At 37.6% G+C, this 18,421-nt stretch overlaps 1 protein-coding gene across 5 annotated transcripts in view; it reads left to right on the top strand.

Annotated features, from left to right (window-relative positions):
- ZDHHC14 (zDHHC palmitoyltransferase 14) overlaps window positions 1-18,421 on the top strand; it is a 313,260-nt gene that overhangs the window by 153,005 nt on the left and 141,834 nt on the right. The window lies entirely within an intron of this gene.

The following is an 18,421-nucleotide window of genomic DNA, read 5'->3' as shown; positions in this document are numbered from 1 at the left end:
ATGTGGACAAAAAGGAGCCAGTAGATGTCATCTCTTTAGATTTTCAAAAGGATCTTGACAAAAATTTCACATCAAAAGCCATTTAAAAAAAACATTGTTACCATGGAATTTTCATATGTGTATAAACACTAGAATTTAAATAGTACAAGAGTTAAAGAGGAATGTAAGAAATGTCAGTATATGATTTGTGTGATAATGGGTAGGGGTGGGAAGGGGAAGGAGGAAATGAAGATAAACCAGAGAACCAGAATTCACAAGGCTCCCCATCTCCCTTGCCCCCTCCACTCACACCATGCAAATATTCATAACAGAAGTCCACCATGAGGTCTCTAAATATTTTGATGTTACATTGGTTATTTTTACTTTTTCAAAAAAAAAAAGACAGCTTTTCAAATTCTGCTAAGCAGCTATTTTTAAGAAATTTTGGGTCTACAGATTGTATCTCATTTTCCATTTGTTGTAGACAACACATTAATTTTGTATAGATCAAATTTATGCTAGAATTCCATTTTTGTCATGTAAAAATGTACATTTACCTCATTAATGTGTACGTTGTGATTATGCTTACTTTATAGGATTGAGAATGGAGTTTTATTATCCTAGCTACTCTTTCACAACTTTATATTCCAACTAGACTAGATTAGTAGCCATTCTTAGATCTCATCCCAACCCATTTCCATTTCTAAATATTTGTGCATTGTATCTCCACACATACCTGGAACATATTCTCCTCTCGTCACTCAAAATCTCTCTTCAAGACTGACCTGAGATGCCACCTCCTGTCCCTGATTCCTCCCTCACCACGTGACTTTGGATTTCTTTATTGCCCTATTACATACAACCTATGTAATTTATGTACATGTTGTATGTCTTCCATGCCTCTCCCCCTACCCCATCTATTTTCCAATCCCTCAAAGGTAACTAATATGTAGGGTTTTTTTTTTCCATTGTTGTGTACTCAACACCTTATACAATTCCTGGTCAGGAGTAAATACTTAATAAATATTTCTTGAACATAGTTGAATAAAGACACATAGCTGTATCTTGCTTTTATAACACATTATTGGTTTTATCTATGTTTGAGTGCTGGATAGAGAGTTAGCCTTGGAGCCAGAAATCCAGCTTCATAGATTCACTAGTGTAATGACTATTCAAGTCACTTAAACTCTGCTTCAGTTTCTATAGCTATAAAAAGGAAATAATTGTACCTGCCTGCCAGGGTTGTTGTGAAGATAAAATGCTAAAATGTTCGCAAACCCTAAGATATTATGTAAATGCTAGTTATTGTTATTATCATTATCATTATCTTATGTTCAGGATTGGAAAAACCCATGTATCCTCTAGAAAGGGTGAAAGGGACAACATTATTGAGAATTTAGTCCAAACTTCAAAGTTTTCCTTTAGAGGACCGACCTCAGGTAAAAAAAACCAAAACTGTAACACAAATGAAGAAAATGCCTAACTTATGATTATTTCCTCAAATCTGCTTTTCTTTACTTTTGTTTTCCTAGCTATTTTTCAAGCCCAGCTCACTGGACCAAGCTCTTTCATCTAAGAGCGAATAAGATTCCCTCATATCTTAGCCTTTTAATGTCGTTTTTCATCTGATGAAATATCCATCTGCACTGTGCCACCTGATATCTGAATGTTTCCTAGGTGGATCACCATCTTGGTTCTATTATCAAATAACCAATTTCCAGAAATCCTCTTAACTGGTTTACGGGGATTAAAACAAAACAAAAAACTGATCCTCCCGAGAGACTACTAATGTTCTATTGTTACTTTTATTTAACTATGCAGATTTATGTAGTATTCCCTATCCTATCCCTCAAAAAACAATCAATTAACAAATACTTATTGAAAGTCTTCTACACGGTACTTAGCTAGCCACGCGGGTTACAAAGAAATAAGCATGAGAGTCTCTATTGTTCACTACAATATGTTCCTAAAAATATCATTCATATATATATGTAGTGTGTATGTATGTGTTTATGTATCTATATAAGTATATATTAAATACACACATATATGTATATATATTAAAAGTACACACACATGCACACACACATACACACATACAATGTGCGGCATCTAGGTGGTGCAGTGGATAGCGTACCAGATATGAATTCAGAAAGACTCAACTTCATGAGTTCAAATCTGGCCTCAGACACTTACTAGCTGTGGGACCCCAGGCAAGTCACTGAACCCCGTTTGCCTCAGTTTCCTTATCTGTAAAATGAGCTAGAGAAGGAAATGGCAAACCACTCCAGTATTTCTGCCAAGAAAAGCCCAAATGGAGTCATGGAGATTTGGACATGGCTGAAAAACAACAACAACATATGACGTTTATGCACGCACACACACACACACACACACACACACGTTTACACACAGATATGTCTGTGTGTGTATATATTATATATACACATATGTGTATATATGCACACACATATATACACAGTGTACATATATGTATGTATACACATATATACATAAAGCAAATCATATTTTTCAATAATAAAGTGATTACTGTAAAGTCAAGCATTATATTCTTACCTTGGTAGGACTTGGTATCAAATAAATCTTTTTTTCTTTAAACTAGACGTTATTTCAGTGATCAGAGGAACTCTTAGGGAATTACTTCCTGTACCAATGCAGATCTGGGCAGCTTCTCTACCAAAGCCTAGCACTTACTTTATCCACTACTGCCTCTATTTCATGACTTCCTAATGACCAAGTTTCCTTTGAAGAGTGCCTACTTGTATCCTCTTCCCCCCCTTCCCTTGAGTGTTTGGTGTTCAGCTGATGGAAAAACTCTTTTAGTTGTCCTCCAAACCCCAATCACGTTATTTTTAAAACATGGGGTACAGACCTGAGCCAAAGGTCGATGTTTTATGCTATCATCTCAATCATCTGACCAGTGCTGACTATGATGGAATTATTCCTTCACAGGACTTATGTGCTAGGTTCATGTTTATACAAACCAGTGTGGTGTTTGTTATTTAAACAGCTCTATCTTGCTGACTCAAGAGAGCCTGGTTGTTATTGATGGCAAGTAAGATACTGAAAAGCCTTTGTTATGGAGCAGGGTCATCAGAGGTGCAGCCTCGGTTTCCTCCTCATAAAATGACTAGATTGCTTCTAAGAACTCTTCTGGTTCTAAAGTCCTGTGATTCTTTGAAATCTGGAAGATGAGTGCAGTTTGTAAAGAATAGCCTGCAGTCCTAATGTGCATAGACTTCAGTTCCTCAGTAGATCCTGTTGATCATGATCAATTGAATCATCTCTGCTAGCACAGATTGCTTTCTCTTCCCATAAGTACTCATCCTATAAGCTGTGGGCAGCTAGATGGTGCAGTGTGGGAAGGGCAGGTGTGGATGGGTTGTGATCTCTATTATTGCAGGAGCTCCAAAATAATTGAAATCACAGATAAATTTGAGTGTGTGTGTGTGTGTGTGTGTGTGTGTGTGTGTGTATAAATGAATTGTGGCTTGTTTGTATAGGTTGGTTTCCATGTTGTCTCCCCTCATTATATTACAAGATCCTTGAGGGCAGGGACTGTCTTTTGCCTCTTTTTGTATCCCCAGCATTTAGCACAGTACCTGTCACATGCTAGGTGCTTAATAAATGTTTATTGACTGATTATCAATTGATTAACTTGGGTTTCCCTTCTATACAAATGTCATAAAATGAATAATTGGTATTTTAGTCCATCTTGTTTTTTTAGTTGGTGATTAGGTTCTCTCTGGAATTACTAAGGATTACATTGAAGAGATTTTGTAATGTTCTGGGCTTGATAAGTTTGATTAGTATATTATCTGCAAATTGGAGTTTATATAAGCAGAGTGTGTTAAGGCTCATATGTCATGGAGAAACTTGAAGAAATAAAGGCTAGGGCTAAAAATAGATGAACGTATTCTTAAAATCATCAGATAAGTATTCTCAATCTTTTCTAAAATGGCTGGTTGGAGGAGCTAAAGATATGGTTTTGGAAGTTGTCTACATCGATATTAAAAGACTTGGGAATTTATCCAAGAAGAGAATGTAGGGAAATAAAATCAGAGAGCCAAGGATGAACTTTGGTAAATGCCTACATTTGGGGGATGTGGGGAAGGAAGGGGAGCCATCAGATAAGAAACTGAAAAGAAGATCTTGAAACAGGAAAATCATAATGATGAGAGGTATCAAAAAATTAAAAGGAGAAGAGTTTCAAAAAAGGAAAATGTCCCTTTTACCCACATTATATCCCTTCATCTCCTCCAATCCTCAGTTTTGAACTTTAGTCTTAATTTGGGCAGTTCCTTTTGTCAGCATGGAATGAGATATCTTCAGCTCCCAACAAAGGCTTTACTTAATGTTGATACCAAAAAAATGAAAAATTTTTTTAAACTAAAGAGATTCTTGGAATGATAACTTAAGTGTATTTCTTATAGGAAAGAGGTCGATACCAAACGAAATATTGCTATCAATCAAGTCAATCTGTTTTTTTAAGCAAGCAATTTTGTTTCATAGTCATGTTTAATGATGATCAGTGGGTTCTGATTTGCACATCTTCCAACAAGAAATCTCATCAAGTCCATAATAGTGATATACAAAATTCTTCTTTCCCATTAAAGGAATTCACATATTCAAGCAAAATACTTGAAGGCAAAGAACCTGGGTTCCAATCCCAAATCTGCAACTTACAACCTATTTAACCTTGGGGAAGTCAGTTAACTTCTTTCAGCCTCGATTTCCTTATTTGTAAAACAGAGGAGTTGGCGTAGAAGTAAAAATAGCTAGCAAAATATAGTGCCTTACGGTTTATGAAATGCTTTGCAAATATCATCCCATTGTATCTTCACAGCAATTCTGGGAGTTCACAGTAATTCTGGAGGTGTTATTACTATCACCATTTTACAAATAAGAAAACTGAGACAGACAGACAGACGTTAAATTTCTTGCCCAGGGTCATAGCTAATAAGTGCCTGAGATGGGATTTGAACTCAGGTCTTTCTCACTACAGGTCCAGTGCTATGCCCACTGTGTCATCTAGCTGTCTCCATGCCTCCATGGCCTAAATGATCTTATAGTCTTTTCCCTAATACATGGGGGTGTGCTGGAGCCACTTAGAACTAACTTAATAGTTAACATTTCAGTGTGATACCTTAGATATTGGCAAATGCTGTAAATTAGGGTTTGATTTATTTTTTTATTTTCAAGACTTAATAAAATGATAGAGAAAATATTAATAATACATGTTAAACTTAATTAAGCAAATTAAAATTAAAAATATTGATACAAATGAAACAAATTAAAAATAAATTAAACTACAAAATAAACAAACAAATTTTCTAGACTTAGAAAATGATAGAGAAAATATTAATAATACAAATTAAACTTTGTCATCTATAACCCCCCCAATTTAGTTGTTAAACATTTATCAGCATACTTTGAATTGGAGTAAAAAAAAACACGACTCTACCAACTTGAAAGCATTTTATAAGTATTATAATTATTACTTATAGTTGGTAGCATCAACTTATTTCTTAATCTTACTATCTTGAACAAAATTCAAAAACTCAAAAATGAATATAAATTTCAATTAGGTGCATTCTGAAAATTACAAATTTATGAATAATTGTTGGAACATTACCCTAGAATAAATAGAATATATTCATTGATGGTGATGGTTATTCAAAATTTATGTATATTTCTTAAGGAAGAGTTTCTTTAGGAATGGACTAACATGTGAGATGGAGCCTGGCTCATTCCTTGGGTCTTACTGTTAAGCACAGATTGCTTTTAGTAGCTTAATACACTATGCAAAATGGAAACAAAATTGACACTTTAGGATATTCTCTTTCTCTTTGTGACATCAGTTCCATAAATGGACACTAAAATTTCAGGAGTTGCCCTTATGTTGTTGTATAAAATATTCTACAACAGTGCCTATAGTAGGAATCTTATTGTTTCAAGTGTGAGGTCAGATTCCTGTGGTAGCTCACTTGTTTCCAAAAATTCTACTATGTGAGGTATTCTAAAAGTCATATTACAGTTTTAAGCTATTAAAGCTTAAGACCGCAATAAAACTTTTGGGACACTTTATGTTACCATAGCTGTTATTGACACGTTGATTTCTATCCAGCTGTACCTTTCAAATCTAGGGCCAGCTTAACATTTACATAATTCCCTTCCCTTTGTAATGGATCCCTTGGTACAATGAAAAGTGTTGTATTGGAAGTTAAAGAGTCAGTCAAGCAAGTACTTATTAAGAGCTTACTATGTGCCAGGCATTGTGCCCAGTGTTGGAACCCTCCACATTCTGGCTCAGTTCGTTATTGCCTCTGTGACCTTGGGCGATTCACTTAGCTTCTCTGGATCTCAGTTTATTCATCTGTAAAATGAGGGTTTGAACCATATGGCTTTGAAAGGTCCCTTCCATTTCTCCATCTTACAGCCCTATGATCCAGTAACTGTGGGGAAATTCATATCAGTTATTATGACAGAGACAGTATATAGTATAAGAAAAGGAAGAATAGGCTTAAGTCTGGTATTTACCTGTATTTTCTCTTCTCTGTGAGACCTCAAGCAAGTCAATTCATCCCTCATCCTCCAAAGTCCTTTCCATCTCTAAAATTTGATGACTTTATGTCACAGTATTTAGATTTGCTTTCTTGACTGGTATTGACTCTCTCTATAGCCAAAATAAATTTTATATTCTACAAACTATTATTTAAAATGTTTAAACAAAACCCATCTATCCGAAATTGGTAGTGACTCAAAGAGAAAAGTAGATTTAATTAATTTCCTCTACCGTTTTGACATCCACATCATTTTTCTTACCATTCATGATACAGAAGCTTGTCAGTTGATTATGTTGAGAAACGTCTGGTGCATCACAAGTAAGTGTCAGAGTTAGCTTGTCTTGTGCCCACTATGACCAGGTGTTATCCACTTTTGTTTTCCTCATGCCTTTCCAAAGGTACTGGGAAGCAGCGCCCTCCCTGCTAAACAAAAGAGTAGAGTGGGATGCTTCGTATTTCACCAAATGCCTGTTAGACATCTCCTCTTGGCTATCTCATAAGCATCTCAAACTGTGTCCAAAACAGAACTAATTATCTTTTCCCACAAAAAGCTATCCTTGCTCCTAACTTCCCTTTTTTGGATCCGAGCACCACCATTCTTCCAGTAACCCCGTTTTGCTTTCACAGTCATCCAAAACTCTGCACTCTGACTCACTCTTCACATTCAATCACTTGCTAAGTCTTCTTTATTCTACAGCCACATCTCTCCTATCCATCCCCATCTCTCCACTTACACAGCCATCCCCCTAGTTCAGACACCTTTATGACGTCTCATCTGGCCTATTGCAATAGCTTTCTGATTTGTCTCCCTGCCTCAAGTCCCTTCTGTCTCCAATCCATCCTCCATATACTTCCTAAACTGATATTTCTAAAGCGTGGATCTAACTATATCACCCCCTCCCCCCACTCCATACTCCATTAAAGGAACTTCAAATGACTTTCTATTTAACCTCTAGGATTAAATATAAATTCCTCTGTCTCTCAACTCTTCATAGTCTGGTTCTGACACCTCTACCCTCACTCCTTGCCTCCTCCCACCCCCAGGCTGATATTTCATTATTCCCTCTTTCACATGCTATGGTTTAGCCAAACTAGCCAAACTGTTCTACCAGCAGTTTCCTTTACCCGTGCTTTTGTATGGAGCCTGACATGTTCTCCCACGTCTTGGAATACCTATGTTCCCTCAAAGTTAAAGTACCTCCTCCTATAAGATGTATTGGAGGCAGCTTAATGATGTAGTAGATAAAGTGCTGGATCCAAAGTCAGGAAGATCTGAGTTCACATCCAGTCTCAGACATTTACTAGCTGCCAGGCAGATTATTTAACTTCTGCCTCAGTTTTGCTATCTGTAAAGTGGGCATAATAATATCACCTACCTCTCAGTTGTGAGGATGAAATGAGATAAAATTTGCAAAGTGCTTTGTAAACCTTGAAGCACTATAGAAATATTATTATTATTTCCTGAATCCCCCCAGTAGCTATTGCCCCATTCTCACTGAAATTACTTCGTATTTATTAATTACTTATACGTGTCTATGTTGTTCTCGTTCTCTCTCTCTCTCTCTCTCTCTCTCTCTCTCTCTCTCTCTCTCTCTCTCTCTCTCTCTCTCTCTCTCTCTCTCTCTCTCCCCACCCCCTCCCCTTCCCTCCATCCTTCCCTCTCCCCCCCATAGACACAAACACAGTAGATGTAACCCCTTGAGAACAGGAATTTAAAAATTTTTTGTATCCCCAGTACCTGGTACATCGTAGGTATTTAATAAATATTTATGGAATTGAATTATAGTTGTAGGACTCAGAGCTTGAAGGGACTTTTTTTTTTTGGTAAATTTTGAAGGGATTTTAAAGATAATCTAGTTTGGTCCTGTTATTTTACAAATGAGGAAACTGGGACCCAGAGAGATTTACACATTTACTCAGAGGTAGGAAATATCAGAGTTAGGATATGAACACAAGTCATCTGACTCCAAAACCAAGATAGTTTACACGGTACCGGGTAGTGTTTCTTTCTCCAATTAGCGGCAAAAAGCCCACGTTCAGACAATTTATTTTGGTGTAATGTAACCTTTCATATCGAGTTACTTAATGCTTTCTTAGAATATTACAGGACTTTGATAACCCAGCATAGTATCAAAAGGTTAAGACACCTCAACTCACAGCTTCTCCTGTATCTCACAGTCAATTGGAACTGTTTTTCCTACTTAGTAACATAAAACTCATTTGGCTTGCAAAAAAAGGGATTTCATCTGACCCACCACCCAGTTTGTACCAACCTGGATGAAAGGGGCAGATTATGTTGGACGATTCCAGCCTCTAGCACTAAGCCTCCAAGGGGACCTGGTGTCATCACCTCTTCACAAATGGAGATGGACTTTCTTTTCCTTTTTATCCAGAGGATAATGTTTTTACCTACGGGGTAGATGGTTTTTGTTTGTTTTTTGGGTTTTTTTTTTACATACTGTTTCTTTGTTCCTGTGCCTGCCTTTTTTATTCATTGAGCCCCAACAGAGTTAACTGAAGCTGAGTTGGGCCACAGAGAAAGAAAGGAGAAGGGAGGAAACACATGCACGCTTGCTCACTCAGTGGAAAGCCGCCTCTGTGTACATAGAAGGGGGGTGGGGTGTTATGGAGGAGTTTCTCTTCTTCCTCCTATTCACTGGACTGCTTTGCAAGCTTTGTTTGTTTTCCTGGTGTTTTAGGTTCTCTCGTGTGTGGGAGGTCTGACAGAACAAAGACCACCCACCTGCAGGTTTTCTCTCTTTCTTGATCTTCTTTTTTTATCCGTACCACACTCCCCTCCTCAACTGGGAGGACTGCTGTGTTTCAGCATTAAAGAACTAGCCTCTGACAGTTTCCCCCTAAGCTCAGTGAATGTATTTGCTCCCCTTTAGATATGCATGCAGGAGCTCCAGGGAGAATTCTGTTTTCACAGAAAGCCCTTGGACTGGTTCAAAATCACCAATTAATTCATTGGTTCATTCATTCTACAAATGTTTATTAAACACGTACTTTTCAGCATTGAATTGTTATGAAAACTGCTTCACAAATTCCACTACTGAACTGGAATTCTCAACCCTGGCATCTGCAGACAATAGTATGTTTTCATAGGTTTCCCTGCTTCCAAATCCATCCACCTCCCAAACTCATACATACATAGATCTCCTTGAAGACAAAGGGTATATCTGTAGAACACACACACAACTATAAAATACAGATTGTCTATTTGGGGGAAATTTTTGATGGATAACCAATATGAAGATATCTCAAAATGGTCTTAGGGGAAAAATTTATATAAAAATATGCTTCATGTATCTAGTGTATAAAAGCACATTGTACAAGAATAGATGAACAGATAGATATTAGGTGCCCTTAAGGGTACCTAGATGATGCCATGGATTATGAATGAGATTTGGAGTCAGAAAAACCTGAATTCCAATTCTGCCTTGGCTGTGTTGATCCTAGAAAAGTCACTTAACCTCTCTGTGACTCGATTTCCCATTCTACAAAATGGAGACTAATAATAACACTTTTCTTTCAAAGTTTGTGAGGATCAAATGAGTTAGCATATGAAAAGCTCTCTCAGAGTTTATGACTGCACTATTGGGACAGCCTGTATAAATATTAGCTGTTACTATGATGCCTCAGAATCTGTGTCAGGTCATTGTGGCCTCAGCTGCTGTATATGTGGTTCTCACTTTGTCCAAGTATTTTGGAGCATGAATATGTACAGAATAGAGTGAAGGAGAAAAACTACTCTGCCATTTTATTTTTCCCCATCACTTCTAGGCTTGCCACAGATCATTGCTGTTAGGTCTCAAAGGTCATGTTTTTTGTAAAGAGATCTTTCTTGAATGGGGGAGGGTGTGTGTTTCCAAGATTACTTGCCAAGTCTGTGGGAGAATGTTGTCCCTTCAAGGGCAAAAGTCAGCTTGGGTTAAAGAAAACCTTATCTTAGAGAAAGATGCAGGGCAGGGAAGGAAGGGAGAGTAAGGTATAAGAAGACCAGAAAGGTAGGAGTGGGTCAGGTTGTAAATATGAACTATTATTGTTATTTGAGATAGATTTTGGAGGCTGAGTAGGGTATCAATCAATTGGAATGGAAGGGGAAGGGGCATTTCAGGAAGAAGGAATGGCATGAACAGAGGGTTCTCAAGTGAGAAAACATGGAGTATATTATATATGTAAAATGAATTTATATATTGATAGATATAGATATATATGCACATTCATTTATGTATGCGTGCTTATAGGTATAAAAATAATAACTAGCATTTCTGTGTAGCTCACTATGTATCAGACACTATGCTAAGCTCTTTACAAAAGTTATCTTATTTGATCCTCGCAACAACCCTGGGAGGTAGGTACTGTTATTCTCCCCATTTTACAGATGAGGAAACTGAGGCAAACAGAGATTAAATGACTTTTCCAAGATCACACAGCTCATAAATGTCCTGGACTAGATTGGAACGCAGATTTTCCTGACTCTAGACCCAGTGCTCTACGTACATAGGTGTTTGTTTGTGTATGTGGGTATATAATACATTGTCTTCTCCACTAGTGAACATACTAGGCACTTAATAACATTTACTGATTATTTGATAAGAAGAAAGCCACATTGTAGAGAGCTAAGGAGTTTTGACATTATTTGAAAGACATTAATGGCATTTGAGAAGGAAAGTGACAGGATTATATGTATGCATTAGGAAGATAAATCTGGCCATCATGGGGAGGATGGACTCTTATGGAAAAGCCTAGTGTTACTGAGATAATTAAGGTCATAGAACACCATCTCCAGTGATCATGATTACTCCCCTCATGGTTGTCGTGTGCTCAAGTATAATCGGTGTTTCTAATTTTTCTTTTCTTTTTTTTTAAAACAAAACAAAAAACAAAACAAAAGAAGACCAAGATAAGATGCTACACTGAGTATTTGATGAGTAAGGTCAGAAGAACTAAAATAGGAAATGAAATTAATTTTGCATAAGACAAAGTGAAATAGAAAAACATTTGCTAAATATATCCAATGTCACTTGATAAACAAGAGCAAACTTCTGTCTGTGGACTTGTGAACGCTATCCTTCACTTCGACCCTTTTGTACATACAGCCCATCCTCTGGAGCAATTCTCTAAATCCCAAATCCACGGCAGATCAGGTCCCCAAAGGGCAGCAACTGTGTCCCCTCAAGATTCTAGGAATAACCCTGAGATGCTGGAGGAGGGGAGGTCTTTCCGGAATCATAATTAAAAGCCCCCACCAGTGTGCTTCTCTCAATGATTATCAGTTGGTGTCAATTAGTCAGCCAAACTTAATTAGCTTTTAGTGGGGAAGAGGGAGAGTGATATTTACTAAAGTGGTATAGTACCTAGCATTTATATAATGCTTTAAAGTTTACCAAGCACTTTACATACATACATACATACATACATACATACATACATACATACATACGATCCTCAAAACAACTCTGGGAGGTAAAGTCACAGAGAGTTTAAGTGATTTACCCAGGGGATCACTTAGTAAGTGTCCAAGGCAGAATTTGAAACCAAGTCTTCTGATTCTATGTCTGATACCTCCCATACCCCCCAGTTCTGTAACATTCTCCTACAAGTACATAGAGTATCCAGGAGAAAGTGGGGTCAGGCCTAGAGTACTCGGAGCAAGGGGAGTAAAGCATTTCCTGGGAGTCCTTTTCTTGGAGCCTTCAAGACATTCTACTCGGATATAATATAGATTTTTCTGTTGGGCTTCTTCTGGAGCCTTGAATGTGCCTGTCTTCATCACATCCAGTCTGTCTATGCCTCTTGATATAGACTGACATTAATGTCCTGGACACTGTTAGGAGGAAATTCAAATTTCTACTCCTTTTGATTTTGTAGCTTCAATAAGACACGGTTTCTTGGTGTCAAGCCATTGTTGGGCTGAGTAAAGAAGTTCTGCAAGAATACACGGAACATGGTTGCTGGAAAACTCTAGTCTGGACTCCAATTTGGAGACTTCTGACCTTTCAAAGCTCACAAGGTTGGAACCTAGTCCTTCCCATCTCTTTCTATCTTTTTCACTTAAGGGCAGAAAAGCATAAACACAAGAGGGGCAGAAAAATGGCCCCAGCATTGTCACAGCCAAAAATTGGCCCAAGTAGGGAGAGTAGGCCATGGGTGCTACCTCTGTCTCTCCTAACCTAGAGGCTTACTTGCCTCAATCATCACCAAGAAAGAAAGATACTGCTTTGGTTGGGCAATGCCTTTTATAGGCACACTCAGTGTTGGCTTAGCAGCTACCCAAAAAGCCTTTTATTCATCATCCAGAGAGAGGAGGGCAGATAATCAGATAATACTTGCACATGCTGTAAAGTGGACAGCCAGGCCCCTGCATTCTATATCATCAATCACTTCCAAAATCAAGCTCACCAAACATTTCTATGGATGGTTGTATCAGGTAGGGCAGAGTGGATATGCTTATAAGGATTGGGCCTCATTGCCCAATACCCCACCCATTACACTACTGTAGAGAGGAAAGAGAAAAGAAAGGTCCTTGGACTGTGAGGCTTGGGGGGATACTTACAGTTAGCAAGCATGACAGGAGTGAAGATTCAACAAAGATCTCCCCACCTACTGGTGCATTTCCCCTCAAAAATAACATTCTATTTGCTATTTGCCTATAGAATTGCATTTTGTTTCCATCAGTAGAATGTAAGCTTTTCAAGGGCAAAGACTATTTTGCTCTTTTTCTTTGTATCCTTAGCCCTAGTCCAAAGCTTGGAATATAGCAGGCACTTCATAAATACTTATTGTTTTAGTAACAGAAGTTGAGATGCTCTGTGACAGTTGTCAAGTCAAACTAACAATCAATTGACTGAGGACTCCTTTAGAGAATACATATCTACAGTTTCCTCAAGGAGAGCAGGTGATTAGATTTGGGAGCTTTATATGTTATGTGTTTCAATAGACCCTGTGCTTAGAACCCTAATATCCCTCTTCCCACATCAGACACAGAAGGGCAGTTTTGGGAGTGGGGAAGATTTGCTAAGAGAAAGTTAGGAAGGTTTTTTTTAAACTTTTTTTTTGGGGGGGTGAAGCAATCGGGGTTAAGTGACTTGCCCAGGGTCACACAGATAGTGTCAAGTGTCTGGGGCCAGATTTGAACTTAGGTCCTCCTGAGTCCAAGGCTGGAGCTTTACCCACTGTGCCACCTAGCTGCCCCAAGGAAGGTTTCAACTCATTGGCTTGTCAGGACATGTAGGTTCTAGACAGATAACTATGTTATATCATGCTCTTAATATTAATCCTTTGGGGGGAGTCAATTTGATCTGTATTTCTATCAGAATTGAGAAGATGCTCAAGTATGAGTTGAATTTGATGACCTCTGTGCTCCCTTCCATCTCTGATTCCGTGAACAGGGAAAGGGAATAATAATTCCTCTGATTTGGGTAGGTGACCTGATAAGGGTTAAAATCATTTGTTCCTTTGTCACACTAATCTAGTAATCTGTAATTTATATAACAAATTTACATTGAGAATAATTACAAGGTACTTTACTTACAAATGCTGATCCTCAGTTTTAAAAGCTAAATTTGGCTTCATTTCTTCACATTCAAAGGCATGTAAAATTTAGCAAAAAATGGCTTTCAACAATTGATACTAAGAGATTTCGCCCTTGATGTCTAGATAATTTCAAATTTAATTTAAATATAATAATAATAAATCTTAGGCAGTCTAATGTTCAACACCACTAATACTATTGAAAATGTTAATCTCTGATTAGATTATAATTCCTTAAGAAATGGCCACTATTTTGGAGGAGAGAGGGATAGGCAAGGTTGCCCATGGTGAAATTTTTTGTCTTTTAAATTTTAAGGAAAAATTTGTCTTTTGGTCACAAATGAAAGCAGCTGTGCTGTAAACAGTTGTGAAGACTTAAAACCGCCTTTGTCTTTGAAGCACTCATTATCCGATGAGATCACATTGGCACCAGAGTTAACAAAGGTGTAATTCCAGATGGCAGATTCTTAGAATTTTTAATAAAAATTTTAGAGTAAAAACAAATGTTGTCCCTCACTTCTTGCTGAGCAATGTATGCATTATACTTTGCAAAAACAGAAAGCTCTAACAGAAATTAGAGATGAGAAGTAAATTGTGAAGTTTTGAAAATAGCGTCAAGATAAAGAAGGAATTAATAGATATTCCTCAAAAAGTTGGAGACTTGGGGCAGCTAGGTGGCATGGTGGATAGAGCACTGATCTTGGAATCAGGAGGACCTGAGTTCAAATTTGGCCAAATTTCCCCACCCCCAAAAAGTTGGAGACTTTAAAAGTATTGGAATTGTTTAGTTACTCAGAATTTTAAGGGAAAGTGGAAGAGAGAGGGTTAATCATTCAACAAACATTTATTACGTTTTAGGCACTGTGCTAAGTATTGCCGTTACCCCCCAAAAAAGGCAAAAACACCCGTCCTTTCCCTCAAGGAGCTCATATTTTGATGGTAGGGACAACACAGAGATAACTATGTACATAAAGATATATGTAGAGTAGAAGTGGAAGGCAATGGTAGAGTGTAGGAAGTGGCAGAGACTGGAAAGGCATCATGCTTCAGAAGGTGAGATTTGAACTGATTCTTAAATGGAAGATTCTAGGGAAGCCAGGGAAGTGAAGATGAGGAAGTAGAGATTCCAGGCATGAGAGACAACCAGCAAAAAGATTGTGGAGTTGGGAGATGATATGTCAGGTGGGAGCAACAGAATAAAAGGCCAATGTAGCTAGATCTTAGAGTAAGTAGGGAGGAGTAAAGAGTAAAAAGATGGAAAAGACAGGAAAGGGCCAGATTATGAAGGGCTTTAAAAGCCAGAGGACCTTTCATAGTGTAATCATCTGCCTCCTTCAGTGGACCTCTTTCTCCAATCCTCCAGCTAAGTTAATTTTAAAAATTCCTCCTTGGTTCTCACCTGTGTTTAATCATTTATTTCTTCTTTCAGTTTTGGTAGCATAAAAAATACTAACATATTTATGTAGTGTTTTAAGATTACAAAGCATTATGTATTATCATTTGCTACAACAAACCTGTAAGGCAGGTAGTCCAAGTTTTATTATCCCCATTTTGCAAATAATAATAACAAATGTAATCATAGTAGTAATAGCATTTATATAGAGCTTTAGGGTTTGTAGCTTTCTAGGTACCTGTATTGTGTCAGGAAGAGAATGGATTGTAGATTCAGGAGCCCTGGATTTAAGAGGTCTATATAGATTCCACCACTAACTTTGACTTTGGGTCAGTCACTTCACTGGGTAGCAAAAACTTAATTTTGGATGGAAATTCTGCATTAAAAATTTTCTTGGCAAACTTTCTTTCTAAGTGAAATACAGAATGATCAGTCACATATTCAGTAACTATTCTTGGATGGTTCTCTGTTTTGTTGGGGCAGCTAGGTGGTGCAATGGAGAGATCACTGGTCCTGGAGTCAGGAAGCCCTGAGTTCAAACTCAGCAGCCTCAGACATTTACTAGCTGTGTGACCCTGGTCACTTCACCCTGTTTACCTCAATTTCCTCATCTGTAAAATGAGCTACAGAAGGAAATGCCAAACCACTCCAGTATCTTTGCCAAGTAAACCCCAAATGGGGTCATGAAGAGTCAGCCACAACTGAAATGATTGAGCAAGAATGACAACTGCTTTGTTGACCTCACAAAGTTTCACAAGTACTAAAATTATGGAAGCAATAGTTTTGGGCAGTAATTGTTACTATTCTAAGCAACATGTTAACAGTGGAAAGAATTCTGGCCTGTGCCCCTTATTACCTCTGTGACTTTGGGCAAGTTACTTTACCACCATCATCCTCAGTTTCCCTATTTGTTAAATGAGAAGTTTAGATTAAATAGCTTCTGCAGCCCCTTTCAGCTCCAAACCTGTGCTCTTAAGTAGCTGTCAGTGGTAAAAGAAAAGATTGTCCTGTACTTATCTGCATGGGTGACTAACATAGTCCGTCCCTCTGTGCATTACTAATTATCCATTCCCTGATGAGTAATTTAAATCCCATTGAACTACCTCATAATATCTAGATTAAAAAAATTGCTATTCTGAAAAGCACTGTGGGGGAAAAAAATCTCCACCTGCTTTAAAAAAAAGCCCCAACCTATTCAATAGATTCTCCAGCCCCTTATTCAATTCCCCAGACTGTCAAATGCTGTAGCTATTGTTCTTATTGAAAAGTTGCTGAAATGTTCAAAAAATATTTTATGGCAGTAACAATTTAAATTATATCAGGATAGCCAGATTTGACATCCCCGGCTCCTACCTATGCTGATGATCTGTAAATAAACAGTTTCCCCCAGATATTTCCCTATCATATCTCAATGTTTCCAAGATTTCTCTTAAAGCCAATGGTCACTCTTCTGCTTCTTGACTTTTTCCCCCCACAAATGATGCAGCAGTCAGTTTCACCATTAGCAATCCTCAGGAATTTTTCTGTGAGGGTTAAAGTGAACTGGAAAGATTTTTATCTCAGAAATGTTCTGGTTTTTGTTGTTTTCCTCCCCAATCCAAAGGAAGGAAGAAAGCAATATGAAATTTGTAGCAACAGAAGAAAATGGTTTGAGAAACATAATTAGGTTTGGGTAGGAGGGTGGAGGCAATGTTAGAGAGATGATTTGGGTAATTATCCTTGGTATTTGCTTAGCAGCATCTTTTTTCCTAACGAGTTTAAGCTTTAAACGTTTATTAAGTACCTGCTATGTGAATGACAATGCTTAGAACTGAGGGATTTATAAAAACAAGAGAACCCATGCCTTTCATGGTATTCATAGTCCAGAAAGGGTATACAGTATATGTGTATCCAAATAGATAATAGTGAAAGTAAGATATGACAAATACATTCAATCTTGGATTCTTCTCAGAATTTCAGGTTCTTGGCTATGATTTTGAAATCTGCCAGGCTGGAAGTTCCAAGGTCACTGTGGGTATAGAGACTGGCCATTGGGTTTTTTTTTTCTCATTTGGTCACATTGTTTAATTAATTTCATTCCAAGAAGTGACTTGCTCCCTGAAAGAATGTGACTTCAGTACTTTAAGGAACTGGGTACTTTCGGGAAATTTTTATTCTCCCCTCCCCCCCTTCAAAGAGTTTTGACATCATATCACATCCTTCAATATCCATATGAGGTTTAGATAAAAACCACAGATGCAAGATTAGGAGAAAATACATTGTGTTAATTGCATTGCGTGTAATATAATTTTTAATCACCAACAAAAGCAAAGCTAACCATGACCAGTGCTTGTTTTGAAATGTTGGCTAGTGATGCAGCTTGGCTAACAGGACTCAGATAATAAGACACTATTTTGTGGAGCTGTTGCCTGAGCTACCTGTATAATACTTGGCACAGTCCCAAGGTGTAGGTACTCATCCCTTGAAATTTGAGTCCCATCAGACTTACTCTGTGCTCAAACTTTGTACTCAGCAGTATCTAGAGACAGAATATTTATGGAGATCATGTCTGCCTTAAGTAAGATTTCTGTTCTACAAACAGATTTTGGACAGACTCAATAACCTTTTGTAAGCAGTGCTTCAGATAAATATGTTTGATCTTGTTTTCAAGGATGCAGTTGTGAACAAAGTAGCCTTCCTTGATCAGAGCTGTAAAGATCAACATGTAATCCACGAGCCTTTTTGCATTGTATATATGTGGCACTGATCCTTCAGTGAGTAGCTAGGACTTCTCTTTATAGATTCTGAATTCACCTATTGCTTTGTTTCTTTACCTAATATGACCTAATACCTAACTAGGGCAGGGTGAACCTTGCTTTGCTGAAAGCCACAAAAAATTTAATATTATGGCTTTACAAAATTGTATAATTTTAACATTTGCTCT

This window comes from Phascolarctos cinereus, unplaced genomic scaffold, assembly GCF_003287225.1.
Source record: "Phascolarctos cinereus isolate Bilbo 61053 unplaced genomic scaffold, phaCin_HiC Scaffold_5;HRSCAF=322, whole genome shotgun sequence".
NCBI classification, from domain to species: Eukaryota; Metazoa; Chordata; class Mammalia; order Diprotodontia; family Phascolarctidae; genus Phascolarctos; species Phascolarctos cinereus.
Note: the sequence above shows the minus strand (reverse complement) of the source record. Positions and strands in the feature narration are given on the sequence as shown.